This window comes from Macaca mulatta, chromosome 14 (genome assembly GCF_049350105.2).
Source record: "Macaca mulatta isolate MMU2019108-1 chromosome 14, T2T-MMU8v2.0, whole genome shotgun sequence".
NCBI classification, from domain to species: domain Eukaryota; kingdom Metazoa; phylum Chordata; class Mammalia; order Primates; family Cercopithecidae; genus Macaca; species Macaca mulatta.
The window spans coordinates 22,203,823-22,217,896 of record NC_133419.1 but is presented as its reverse complement, the minus strand read 5'-3'; the positions used below and the strand labels follow the sequence as shown (position 1 = coordinate 22,217,896).

At 42.4% G+C, this 14,074-nt stretch overlaps 1 protein-coding gene across 4 annotated transcripts in view; it reads left to right on the top strand.

Annotated features, from left to right (window-relative positions):
- The window catches only part of TTC17 (tetratricopeptide repeat domain 17), a 139,660-nt gene that overhangs the window by 1,508 nt on the left and 124,078 nt on the right, over window positions 1-14,074 (top strand). The window lies entirely within an intron of this gene.

Here is a 14,074-nt window from a genome sequence, read left to right as displayed (position 1 = left end):
TTGCTTCCACCCTTCTTTGTTTCCTGATGGTGGTTTTCCGTGAGGTCTTTATGAAGGGAGACGTGGAATTAAGTCACTCCTGCTGCAATTTGGGGAGCCTTTCTCCTGTTGGCTCTTCTGCAATATTGTTTTTGGCCACAACTATTTATACTCTATGACATTGACTTCTTCCCATTTTGGTGTCCTACCGCCCAGCTGAAAAAGTAGCCCATCTAAAAAGTGAAAGCTGGTGGCAATGTTTTATGTATATGCTTAACATTGCAGTGGGAAAGTAGAGTCTTTTTTTTTTTTTTTTTTTTTAACAAATTCCTTCTTTTTGCACTTTGGATACATATGTATTAATGGGCGAAAGCAGGGGTTACTGGAAATTGCCTCAGAGTAGAGGGGGACATCTGAAGAATCTTTTGGATCTCTGCCAAGTCACTCCTGCACTAAGTAATTAGGCTTAAATTTTAAAAAGTTAGATTTCTTTATTACATGACTTTTTAAGTGATCCTTTTCATTGAATTTTCCAATTCTTTGCTATACATAACATTTATAGTGTTATGTTCAGGCAGCCGCAATATTTTATGCCAGAAGAAATAAGGTTGGTGTCTACAGTGTAACAATAAGAGACCAGGGGATGAAAGTTGGATTTAATCTGAAGAAAAGGTGCCACATCTGAATAAAGTAAAGGAGTTGGGTGCTGTGGTGAGCTGCTGAGTTCCACTCTGATAGCTGATTGTGCATGACCCGTGCTTCCCTTCCTGGCAGTAATTTGTATATAGGTAGAATCCAAACTCTCAATTTAGGTCGTGATTAATTATCACATTTGGGTATACTGTACTTAAGGACTTGAAATATCCTTTTAGTATATGAAATCCATATATATTGCAGATTTATTTGTACATTCAGAAACATAACTAATTAAAAGCTTAGTAAATACAGATGCTTCTCAGCTTATGAAGGGGTTATGTGCTGATAAACCCATTGTAAGTCAAAAATACTGTAAGTCAAAAATGCGTTTAATGCATCTAGCAAGCATTGTAGCTTACCCTAACCTACCTTAAACTGCTCACAACACTTACATTAGCCAAAATTTGGGCAAAATCATCTAACAGCCTCTTTTACAATAAAGTGTCAAAATACCTCATGTAATTCATGAATACTTCACTGAAAGTGAAAAACAGAATAGTTGTATGGACACAGTACAGTTGCTACCAAATGAGTATCACTTTTGCAACATTGTAAAGTCAAGAAATCTAAGTTGAACCATGGAAAGGTGGGGACCATCTGTCTACTTTGTCCTAACTGACATACCAAATTCTTGCTACTTATTCTTGGTTACAATATTTGAAAGCAAAAGTGTGATTTCAGTTTTAAAGTGACCTACTACCAGGGAAAGGGCTAAGGGCTAACTGGATTGACAGCTTTTAGAAAATTAGATTGGTATATACATACCTTTTGAGAACCTTTGATATTAAACCTATCCAAATTAGATACATGGGTCATTGTTTTCCACAGTGATCGTAAAGAAGTACTTATGACTTAAAAATCTGAATTGCCCAAAATACAGATTTAAGCGGACATTTTTGATCATTATAACTTTCTTTTTTTTTTTGAGACGGAGTTTCACTCTTGTTGCCCAGGCTGGAGTGCAATGGCGCTATCTCGGCTCACTGCAACCTCTGCCTCGCAGGTTCAAGCAGTTCTCCTGCGTCAGCCTCCGGAGTAGCTGGGATTACAGGCACGCGCCACCACGCCCGGCTAATTTGTGTGTGTGTGTATTTTTAGTAGAGACGGAGTTTCACCATACTGGACAGGCTGGTCTTGAACTCCTAACCTTGTGATCCGCCCGCCTCTGCCTCCCAAAGTGCTGGGATTACAGGTGTGAGCCACTGTGCTCGGCCATTATAACTTTTTAAGCACAGCAAGGAGTCTTTACCAGGAGAGATGAAAATTCATTTGATTTTTTATATTTCAAGGTTTAGCAGACAATAAAGATAGGCACCCACCAGTTACATACTGCAGACTTGTCAACATGCGTATGTATTGGAAATGGTACATCCTTTGGTGGGTTTAAAGGGGGGCTTAAGTAAGAGCAAGGAGCATACATTCCTGCAGGCAACCTCTTCACAATCAGAGCTGGGCTGCTGCAGGCAGCAGCTGGTGTCCATTACGTGGCATGGCAGTTAAAGGAATTATTTCTTTCTCTTTTAGAGATGGGGGTCTTTATTGCCCAGGCTGAAGTGCATGGTTATTCCCATGCATTGCAGCTTCAATTGATCTTCCCACCTCAGCCTCCTGAGTAGTGGGGACTACAGGCTTGTGCCACCATGCCCAGCAAGTTGTTGCATTTCACAATCCTTGCCTCAGCTAGGAAGCATACCTTCCCCAATTTTTAGGTTATGTTTACTGAGCTGCCACTGAATTCCCAAATATAGTCCAGGGAATCCTGGAGCTGGAATGTGGAGAGAACATTCTAGTCACTAAGCTCCTTTTCCACTGGTGTCAGGGGAAAGAGAAACCCCCTCTTCTCCTCTTTGGCTCTGTGCTGTTTTCCTAGCTTTGGGCTTTGACATACCTCTGATGCCCTAGTCTCTGTCGCTGGTACCTGGAACCTAGTAAGGCCGTCTCACTTTATTTAAGCAAGGGTCCTTAACTTGGACCCCATGGACTTAAGAAGTGAGCTATTATAACCTAGTCACTAAAAGGATCACTAGCATCATCAGGCCAGTGGATCTTTTGGTTGACTTTGTGAAAAATAGGTTTCAGGATAAATTTTGTGTTGTTTCATTTTGAGGTTGTTTTTGCTTAATCACTAGTTTGGCAATATCTACTTTCTATTTTCTGTTTTTTATTAAGTGTCTGGCAATTTACTTGCATCAAAGGTTAAACTTTTGTGAATTTGCCTAAGAGCCTAACCACTCTATAGCACTTCATTTCGTTGAAAAAAATGTATGTTCCATGTTCTAGGTAGCAGCTAACAAGAGAAACTCTTGAAATGTTACCAGTTTGTTAGCTGTGGCCTTATTGAATCAAGAAGTTGTATTGCTAGCACTGAGTTCTCTGCCTCTGGATATTCTTTTTCTTCAGAAGTGGAGGGCTAAAAATTTAAGTAAATAAAGAGTATCATCTGTATCAGCTGTCTTGTACATTTGAATATTTGTATTCTTTGTCACCATTTCCCTCTTCTCCAATCTTACTTAGAACTGTAGACTTTCAGATTTGGAAAACATTCTTAAAGATTATATAGTACAACTCCTAAGAGAGAAAGTCACTCAAAGTCATGTAACTAATGTGTGGCATTTGGTAGCAATAGTAAGTAAAAGTGGATTAGTCTGCAGTAGCATGCAGGTGAGCACTTTGTACTCAGTAAGTTTCAAGTACATTTTTTTCCTCTCATAATACCTATAAATGAAGGACTACAAAGAAACATAAAAGCAAAAATGGTAATAATGAAGTAAAGATATCTTCTTTTCCAGTTTGCTTTATCTCCATAGAATGTTTTGTGATAATGTAAGATTCAGGGTAAGTGGGTGTGAAAGGATCCTAAATAAGTGTGAGTTCATTTGGCATTTACTTAATCATTTTGCCTTTCAGTCAGGCCAATATCTTCAGAGTACAGATCCTCTTTTTTTTTAAGAGAGACGGAGTCTGACTTTATCACGCAGGCTGGAGTGCAATGGTGTGATTCCGGCTCACTGCAACTTCGGCCTCCTGGGTTTAAGCGATTCTCCTGCCTCAGCCTCTCAAATATCTGGGACTACAGGTATTTGAGTGCTAATTACAGGTATTAGCACCACCACACCCAGCTAATTTTTGTATTTTTAGTAGGGACAGGGTTTCTTGTTGGCCAGGCTGGTCTCAAACTTCAGGCTTCAAGCAATCCTCCTACCTTGGCCTCCCAAAGTGCTGGGATTATAGGTGCGAGCCATTGTGCCCAGCCATTAATAGCTTGTAAGCGAAGGCCTGGTTTAATTTTGGTCTGATGTTAAGTAATTTGGTTAATCTGGGAGAGAGCATCCATATGGCACTGGGAAGCTGACAGCTTTATTTCTGCGCTTTTCAAAAGTAACTCATCTTTTTTTGTCATAGAAGACTATTTCTATGTTTATACACTTCCGGAATTTAGTTACACCTGGACAGGTCATGGCGGTTATTCACTAATTTGCCAGGCATCTGCCAAACCTTTGCAGTTTGTCCAAGACCTTCACTTCAAAGTGATTCTCATTCAGTCCATTTTTTCAGATATCATCCACTATTATTTTTCTTCTTATAAATTACCCAGATTCGGACTTTGTTTATACTATAGGGCAGTGAAAGGAGCTTGGAAATATACAGAGATAAATTAGAACGTTAAATAATTTTCCCAGTTACTTTTTCAATTTTTCAATTTTATTTTTTATGTTTTATTTATTTATTTATTTATTTTTTGAGACAGAGTTTTGCTCTTGTTGCCCAGGCTGGAGTACAATGGCATGATCTCGGCTCCCCTCAACTTCTGCCTCCTGGGTTCAAGTGATTCTCCTGCCTCAGCCTCATGAATAACTGGGATTATAGGCATGCGCCCCCACGCCTGGCTAATTTTGTATTTTTAGTAGAGATGGGGTTTCTCCTGGTCAGGCTGGTCTCAAACTCCTGACCTCAGGTGATCCACCTGCCTCAGCCTCCCAAAGTGCTGGGATTACAGGCATGAGCCACCGCACCCTGCCATAATGTTTTTTATTTTTTAAAGGTCACTCTGTCACCCAGGCTAGAGTACAGTGGCACCATCATAGCTCACCGTGACCTTGAACTCCTGGGCTCAAGTGATCTTCCCACCACAGCCTCCCTAGTACCTGGAACTACAAGTGCACGCCACAACACCTGGCTAGTTTTTTTATTTTTTATTTTTTGTAGAGATGGGGTTATATCATGTTGCTCAGGCTAGAGTTCAGTGGCATGATTATGGCTCATTGTAACCTTGAACTCTTGGGCTCAAGTGATCCTCCCGCCTCAGGCTCCCATGTAGCTGGGACTACGGGCATGTGCCACCACACCCAAATAATTTTTGTATTTTTTTGAAGAGATGAGGTTTCGCCGTGTCACCTAGGCTGATCTTGATCTCCTGAGCTGAAGCAATCACCCGCCTTGGCCTCCCAAAGTACTGGGATTACGGGCGTAAGCCACCACGCCTGGCCAGCTCATCTCCTTCTCAACTTTGTTGTTTTTGTTTTTTTGCCCTTGCTCTTTTTCATACTCACCCTCTAAATCAGTAGTTCTCAGACTTTACCTTGCACAGAAATAATTGGGGAGTTGGGAGTTGTTTGCTTAAAATGCGGATTTCCAGGACATCCAGTGTATCTGATTCAGTAGGTTGGTGGTAAAGCCAGGGATTCTGCGTTTTTATCAGACTCCTTAGGAGAGTATAATGCAGGTAGACCATACATCAGTCTAAGAAATTCAGTTTTAGAATTCCACCTTCTGTTCCAGTTTTTTTAAACTCTCTACATACACCTGAGCACCCTCATCTTGTCTCAGGACATCAGTTACCATATATATGCTGAGAGGATCTGCATTCCTTTTGTAAGTATTTTTTTTCTCCAGAGTTGTAGATTTAAGACCTTTTTTTTTTTTTTTTGAGTTGGAGTCTCGCTCTGTCGCCAGGCTGTGGTGCAGTGGCGCAATCTCGGCTCACTGCAACCTCCGCCTCCCGGGTTCAAACAATTCTTCTGCCTCAGCCTCCCGAGTAGCTGGGACTACAGTCACATGCCACCTTGCCCAGCTAATTTTTGTATTTTTAGTAGAGATGGGGTTTCACTGTATTGGCCAGGATGGTCTCAAACTCCTGACCTGGTGATCCACCAGCCTCGACCTCCCAAAGTGTTGGGATTACAGGCATGAGCCACCACACCCAGCCTATAACTTTTAATTCAGTGTGAATGTCTCCTGAGTACTTCAAGCTAAAATGACCAAGTTGAAGCTCATTTTTACCCCTAAATTGCAGCAAGCCGTATTATTGCTAATGTAATGAAAGATACTACCAACCACTGTTGATATGGTTTGACTGTGTCCCCACTCAAATCTCCTCCACCATAATTGTGAGGCTTCCCCAGCCACGTGGACCTGTGAGTCCTCCATTAAACCTCTTTCCTTTATAAATTGCCCAGTCTCGGGCATGTCTTTATCAGCAGCGTGAAAACAAACTAATACAACTAACTACCTATTTGTTCATGTCAGAAATCTAGTTGTCTTTAATTCCTTTGTCTCCCTTAGCCCTTACCAAGATCTTTGTTTTACTAATTATATTTTACTTTTTCCCATAGTTACTATCATTACTCTAATTCAGGCCACCTTATTATTGCCACAGCTTCCTGTTCTCGTCCTTTGTTTTATGTAATTAAAAATTTTGAAACCATCCTGGGCAACATGGTAAAACCCCATCTCTACTAAAATACTAAAAAATTAGCCAGGCATGGTGGTACGCACCTGTAATCCAAGCTACTTGGGAGTCTGAGGCGGGAGAATCGCTTGAGACCGGGAGGTGGAGGTTCTGGTGACCCAAGATCATGCCACTGCACTCCAGCTTGTGTGACAGAGTGAGACTCTGCCTCAAAAAAAAAAAAAAAAAAAAAATTGAATTCAGAAATAATGCATGGCATTGTAAAAATAAACATGCACCATGGCAGCATGAGAGTATTTAAAGTAATAAAGTGAAATCCCGCCACCTCTGTGCACTCTCACTCCCCAGAGAAAGCTACCTTTAGTAGTTTGGTGCATATCCCAGGATATGGTCCAACCTCTTTATATTGACAAGGTTTTAGTTGGGGAAGGGAGACAGATTCTTGAATATATCTTACGTGACCTGGCCCTTCCTCTCTAGCCTTATCTCTGGTCATCCTTGAATACCCCACCCTCACCCTAGAATAACACACACAGCCATACTGACTTAGCTTTTGTGAGCTTCCCCAAATATGCTGTGTTCTCACTTCTTCTGGGCCTTTGCACGTGCTGTTCTTCCCCCAACACTCGAGTCTAGCTGAGTCATACTCATCATAATATAAACATCATTTTCTCAGTGAAGCTCCTGGGATGCCCAAATTTGAATAAGCTGTTCTATGTGCTTCCATAGCATTCCTGAATTCCTTTATGAAAGCATCTACCATACTATGTTGGGCTTGCCTACTTAGGTAAATGCCACACTAGACATTTCTCAATGAATCCTTATAGTATTCAGTAATATGTTAGTCATCTGGGGACTAAGCCTAAAGGAGGCCTCAGACTTCCATGTCTTTTTTTCTTTTTTTTTTTTTTTTTGAGACGGAGTCTCGCTCTGTCGCCCAGGCTGGAGTGCAGTGGCCGGATCTCAGCTCATTGCAAGCTCCGCCTCCCGGGTTCACGCCATTCTCCTGCCTCAGCCTCCCGAGTAGCTGGGACTACAGGCACCCGCCACCTCACCCGGCTAGTTTTTTGTAGTTTTAGTAGAGACGGGGTTTCACTGTGTTCACCAGGATGGTCTCGATCTCCTGACCTCGTGATCCACCCGTCTCAGCCTCCCAAAGTGCTGGGATTACAGGCTTGAGCCACCGTGCCCGGCCTTCCATGTCTTTAAAGCTTTGACTAACGCATTAGTGAATCAGCCCTTAGGCCCTCAGAAAAGGTGCACAGTGGATGAGAAGAGCCATAATTTCAGAGATCATTCCTGCTTATCTACTGTAGTCATGCTGCGTTATGCAAGGGGAAATCATCCTCGCTGTCTTTGTACCAGTTTAGATATATCTAAAAGGTCAGCTTTAATGGACAGGCATCAAAAAGCAAAAAGTACGGGGCAACAAGAGACAAGAAAAAAGATAAGCAGAAGAAAAGAATCAGAAAAAACAGAGGCGAGGTAGATGAGAAATGGCAGCTGCACTGTTGAGGAGGGATTAGAACCAGCTGTGGGGTTCAGCAGTTGTTGCAGTTTAGAAGCCACACTGGTGAAAGTAAACAGAAGGCGCTCTGATAGTGAAGAATAAATAAGAGGGCTCGCGAGTTGCTCTCATCACAAGTTAGAACAACTTTGCATTCCAAAATGTTAAGGAGCAGGGTGTAAGGTAAAACCTGCATCTCAGCTGTACTCCTTGATAGCAGAAGTGAAAATAAGGGGCATGTCTGTGTATGTATGTGTGGCTCTTTTACAGACAGACACCCCAAAAGAGTTATTTGTGCTCATGGAGTCTCCTCTCTCATCCTTTTCTTTTAAGCCCCCTCCAATTCATCCTTCATCCCTACAACTCTTGTCAAGATACCCGGAGTCTATGCTCATTTCTCGCTAATCTTGAGTTCTTAGCAGCCCAGCATTTGTCTTCATATCTTACTCAGCTATTTTCTTACATGCTTACCTAAAGGAATGGCTGACACATAGTATACACTGAGGAAATACTGAATAAGGGGGAGATAATGTGTGCAACCAGCAACTTTTTACACCTGTAATAGCTCTTATATACATTAGCATACAGAAGAGCCACCACACATTCCTGGTTTTTCTTCTCAATCCCTTGCCCTGACTTCTGATTCTCTTCTTCTGAATTTGCCTTTTCTTGATGAGTCTTAGATGTTGGTGTGCCCCTTTTCTTCCCTCTGTACGTATGTTCATCGGATGATCTTATGAAGTCTCGGGGCCTAAAATACCTTTTATATTCTAAAGACTCTCAAATCTTATGTGCAGTTTCAACTTCTCCCTGAACTTCAGACTCTCATATCCAACTGCCTACTGAACATCACCATTTAGCTGTCAGCACAAATACATCATGTCCTAAACTAAACTCTTGATTTTCTACCCCACCACACCTGATCTTCCCCCATTCACAAAATTGCCCAGGTCTAAAATTTTGGTATCTTCTTGACTCTTTCTCTCATATCTCATCCCCAACCTAGCAATAACTTGTCAGCCCTACTTCCAGAATGTTTCCTGAATCCAGCCATGTCTTTCCACCTGCATTTCTGTAACTCCAGTCAATACTGTCTTCATCTCTTTACAGAACCTATGCAGTGGCTTCCTACCTGGTCTCCTTGCTTCTACTTTTGTCCCCTAGATCTGTTATCTCCAGAGCAGCCAAAGTAATCTCTTAAAAAGCACAGCTGATCATGTCACTCCCTTTGGGATAGAAGGGAAACAAAGAACATCAGAAAATCTTCAGTAGTTTCCCATCATACTTAGATTAAGATCTGGAGTTTTCCTTATGGCCTACTAGGTCCTGTAAGGTCTAGAACCTGGCCCCTGTCTACTCCTCCAGCCTCGGACACCACTCTCCTCCTCGTATGGTGTGGTGTGCTCTGCCTCAGCCATACTAGCCCTCGGGATGTTCTTCAAACCACCAAGCTTGATTCTGCCTTTGGACCTTTGTCCTTGCTTCTTCCTCTGCAGATGGCATCATGGCTCAGCCTCTCTCTCCTTTCAGGTTTCTCTTCACATGTCATCTCTTCTGACTACTTTTATCTAAAACAGCATCTATTTGAGCTGGGCGCGGTGGCTCACGCCTGTAATCCCAGCACTTTGGGAGACCAAGGTGGGCGGATCACAAGGTCAGGAGATGGAGACCATCTGGCTAACACCATGAAACCCCGTCTCTACTAAAAATACTGAAAATTAGCAGGGTGTGGTGATGGGCGCCTGTAGTCCCAGCTACTCAGGAGGCTGAGGCAGGAGAATGCGTGAACCCAGGAGGCAGAGCTTGCAGTGAGCTTAGATTGTGCCACTGCACTCCAACCTGGGTGACAGAGCAAGACTCTGTCTCAAAAATAAAATAAAATGAAAAATAAAACAGCATCTATTTCTACTATTCTATATTCTTACTGTGCCTTATTTTCCTTTTTTTTGTTGTTGTTGTTGTTTTGTTTTTTTTTTTTTTTGAGATGGAGTTTCACTCTGTTGCCCAGGCTGGAGTGCAATGGTGCAGTTTCGGCTCTCTCCAGCCACCACCCCCTGGGTTCAGATGATGCTCCTGCCCCAGCCTCCCAAGTAGCTGGGATTACAGGCGCCCACCACCATGCCTGGCTAATTTTTTGTATTTAGTAGGGATGGGGTTTCACCATGTTGGCCAGGCTGGTCTTGAACTCCTTACTGCAGGTGATCCACCCTCCTTGGCCTCCCAAAGTGCTGACATTACAGGCGTGAGCCACCATGCCCAGCCCATTGTGCCTTATTTTTCTTCATAGCACTTATTCCTGGCACTGTATTATATGTATTGCCTGTCTTTCAACAAGAACATAAGCTCTGTGAAGGCAAAAACTTCGTTCAGTGAAGCAACCCCAGTGCCTAAAACTGTGGCTGATATATGGTTTACATTCAGGAAATACTGAGAAAGAATGTGTACAAGCAAGGAGTTATTTACACCTGTAATAGCTAATGTAAATACAGAAGGGCCACCATTATTTTAGTAGTCTGGAGCAGGGACAGTGCATTTGCTTTAAAGGTGACAAGCCAGTTTATTCCTTCTCTCTCTTACAAATACAAGTCCTAGGCAATCTAAGTCTTCTCTAAGAACATGGTAATCTCTGAACCAGAGATGTAAAATGGTGCCTTAGATCATGGCTGGAGTGCAGTGGTGCAAGATCATCTACTTTCTTGTTGGTTATTTGGAGATATTCTCTCTCCAACATGTCTTTTATCTGTCTCTCTTATGCTTACATTTTCCATATTCACTTCAGGTATTTTATTGTTTATTTTATTGGGTTTTTTGTTTGTTTGTTTTTTAACAGAGTCTCGCACTGTCGCCCATGTTGGAGTGCAGTGGTGCGATCTCGGCTAACTGCAACCTCCATCTCCCGGGTTCAAGTAATTCTCCTGCCTCAGTCTCCCAAGTAACTGGGATTACAGGTGCCTGCCACCACGCCCAGCTAATTTTTGCATTTTTAGTAGAGATGGGGTTTCACCAGGATGGCCAGGGTGGTCTTGAACTCCTGCCCGCCTTGGCCTCCCAAAGTGCTGGGATTATAAGCATGAGCCACCGCGCTCACTGCAACTTCAGCCTCCCAGGCTTAAGCGATTCTCCCACCTCAGCCTCCCAAGTAGCTGAGACTACACGTACTTGCTACCACGTCTGGCTAATTTTTATATTTTTTTGTAGAGATGGGGTTTTGTAATATTGCCCAGGCTGGTCTTGAACTTATAGGCTCAAACAATCAGCCCTCCTCAGCCTCCCAAAGTGCTGTGATTACAGGCATGAGCCACCGTGCCCTGCCCACTTCAGGTTTTTTGTTTGCTTTCTTTTTTTCAGACAGTCTTGCTCTGTCTCCTAGGCTGGAGTGCGGTGGTACAGTCATAGCTCACTGCAGCCTTGAACTCTTGGACTCAAACAATCCTCCCGCCTCAGCCTCCCAAGTAGTTGAGACTACAGGTATTCACTCCCAGGCCTGGCTAATTTATTTTTTGTGTGTGTGGAGATGGGGTTTCACTATGTTGCCCAGGCTGGTCTGGAACCCCCGGGCACAAGTGATCCTCCTACTTTGGCTTTCTAAAGTGCTGAGATTACAGGAGTGAACCACTATGCCTGGCAGCACTTATTTTATTTTATTTTATTTTGTTTGTTTATTTATTTATTTTTCGAGATGGAGTTTCACTCTGTCGCCCAGGCTGGAGTGCAATGGCATGATCTGGGCTCACTGCAGTCTCCACCTCCCAGATTCAAGCAATTCTCCTGCCTCAGCCTCCCAAATAGCTGGGATTACAGGCGTGCACCACCATGCCTGGCTAATTTTTTGTATTTTCAGTAGAGACAAGGTTTCACCATGTTGGCCAGGCTGGTCTCGAACTCCTGACCTTAAGCAGTCCTCCTGCCTCAGCCTCTCAAAGTGCTGGGATTACAGGCGTGAGCCACTGCGCCCATTATCTCATTTTATCTTCTTACAGACCCAGTAAGGTGTGAGTGTTGATCTTCTTTCTACTGAATAAAGAAATTTATGCTGAACGTGATTAAACTTGTTAGCCAATGCCATGTAGCTGGGAAGTCTCAAAGTGTGAACTCAGGCTCAGATGTGTTCGTTCCACACCGTTTTCTTTTCTGCAGTTCTGAACATTGTTACCAACATAAGAAAAATTTCTGTAGTTTTATTTGTAAAACATCAAGTTTCTAAAAAAAAAAAAAAAAAAAAGAACTTTTTTCAATTTTAAATTGAATTTAAAACTATAAGATACATAATTATTATTGAAAAGTATTTTTTCCCAAACTACTCAGCATGTTACAAAATGAAGGTGAAAGTTTCAAAACTACTGCAGTCCCTTTTCCTGGAAGCAGTCATAATGAACTTTTTCTTGTGTATTCTTGTTTTATTATTTTTTTGAGATGGAGTCTCGCTCTGTCACCCAGACTAGAGTGCAATGGCATGATCTGGAATCACTGCAACCTCCGCCTCCCAGGTCCAAGTGATTCTCCCACGTCAGCCTCCGGGTAGCTGGGATTCCAGGCACCCGCCATCATGCCCGGCTAATTTTTGTATTTTTGTAGAGATGGGGTTTCACCATATTGGCCAGGCTGGTCTTGAACTCCTGACCTCAGGTGATCCACCCGCCTCGGCCTCCCAAAGTGCTGGGATTACAGGCGTGAGCCACTGTGCCTGGCCCTCATGACTAACTTTTAGTTACTTAATAACAAGACTTAGACATCTGTCAATGTCAAAAATAAAAAGCTACCTCCTCTTTCCTTAAGACTGTTTAGTGTTCTGTTGAATGGATATTCTGTAATGTATTTAATCAGTCCCCTAGTGACAGACATTTAGATTTTTTCTAGGTTTTTTTCTATCATATACAATACTGTAGTAAGTGAAGGTGCTCATTTGTATATCTTTGCATGTTTCTATGCATGTATCTGTAAGATGAATTCTTAGAAATGGAATTATCTGGGGTGGCGCGTGGTGGCTCATGCCTGTAGTCCCAGCACTTTGGGAGGCCGAGGTGGGCGGATCACGACGTCAGGAGATCGAGATCATCCTGGCTAACATGGTGAAACCCCATCTCTACTAAAAATGTAAAAAATTACCGGACGTAGTGGCAGGTGCCTGTAGTCCCAGCTACTCGGGAGGCTGAGGCAGGAGAATGGCATGAACTCGGGAGGCGGAGCTTGCATTGAGCCGAGATCGCGCCACTGCACTCCAGCCTAGGTGACACAGCGAGACTCCATCTCAAAAAAAAAAAAAAAAAAAAAGAAAGAAATGGAATTATCTGGTTCAAATAATGCATTATATTTTATATTCTTAGATAATGCCAAAATTGTCCTAAAAGACTGCATCAGTAGTGTTTGAAAATGCCCAACAGTATTTGGGATATGTAAAACCTTTGTTTATAATTTGATTCTAATGAAAGACTACTTATTCCTTCCATTGCCCATAGCTTAGCAGTGTTGTGGCTATTGGTAGACATATGAACAAAAAGGAACCTTCGGTTTGGTTTTGTTGCCTTCATAGACAAATTAAACCTTTGTTATTAATGCGTGTTTCACACTTGTTGGGATGGGATTGCAGTAAAATAAATTAGTTATGCTGATATCTTCCCCCAACATTTGATACTACTATTTTGATGCATAATCAAGTTTAACTATATTTTGATTGTCTCTTTTTTGTAGAGCAGTCATTTCCAGCACGAAATATCAAAGTAATTCCCTGGCTGTTGAGTTTGCCATCACCTGAGTAATGATCTCGCTAATAAGGTTCAATTTCTGGCACTGGTTTTAGTGTCCCCTTTCAAATATTTGACTAACCTATCTGACTAATAATTTTTAGGCTCATGCTCACTTTCTTCATGTCTAGTATTATGTCTGGTACTTAGTGGGTGCATATATTGGTGGGTGCATCCTATTGCTGCTATTAAAAATTACCACAAACTTTCTGGTTTAAAACAACACTAATTTATAATCTTACAGTTCCGTAGGTTAGAAGTCCAACCCACGTCTCGCTGGGCTAAAATCAAGGAGACAGCAGTGCTGCATACGTTTCTGGAGGCTGTAGGGGCGAGTCCATTGCCTTGCTTTTTACAGCTGCCAGAGGCTGCTCACATTTTTTGGCTCTTGGCCCCCTTTTGCTGCATCTTCAGAGATAGCTGTGTTGCAGTCCTTTGCCAATTCTGCCTTAGTTGCATCCC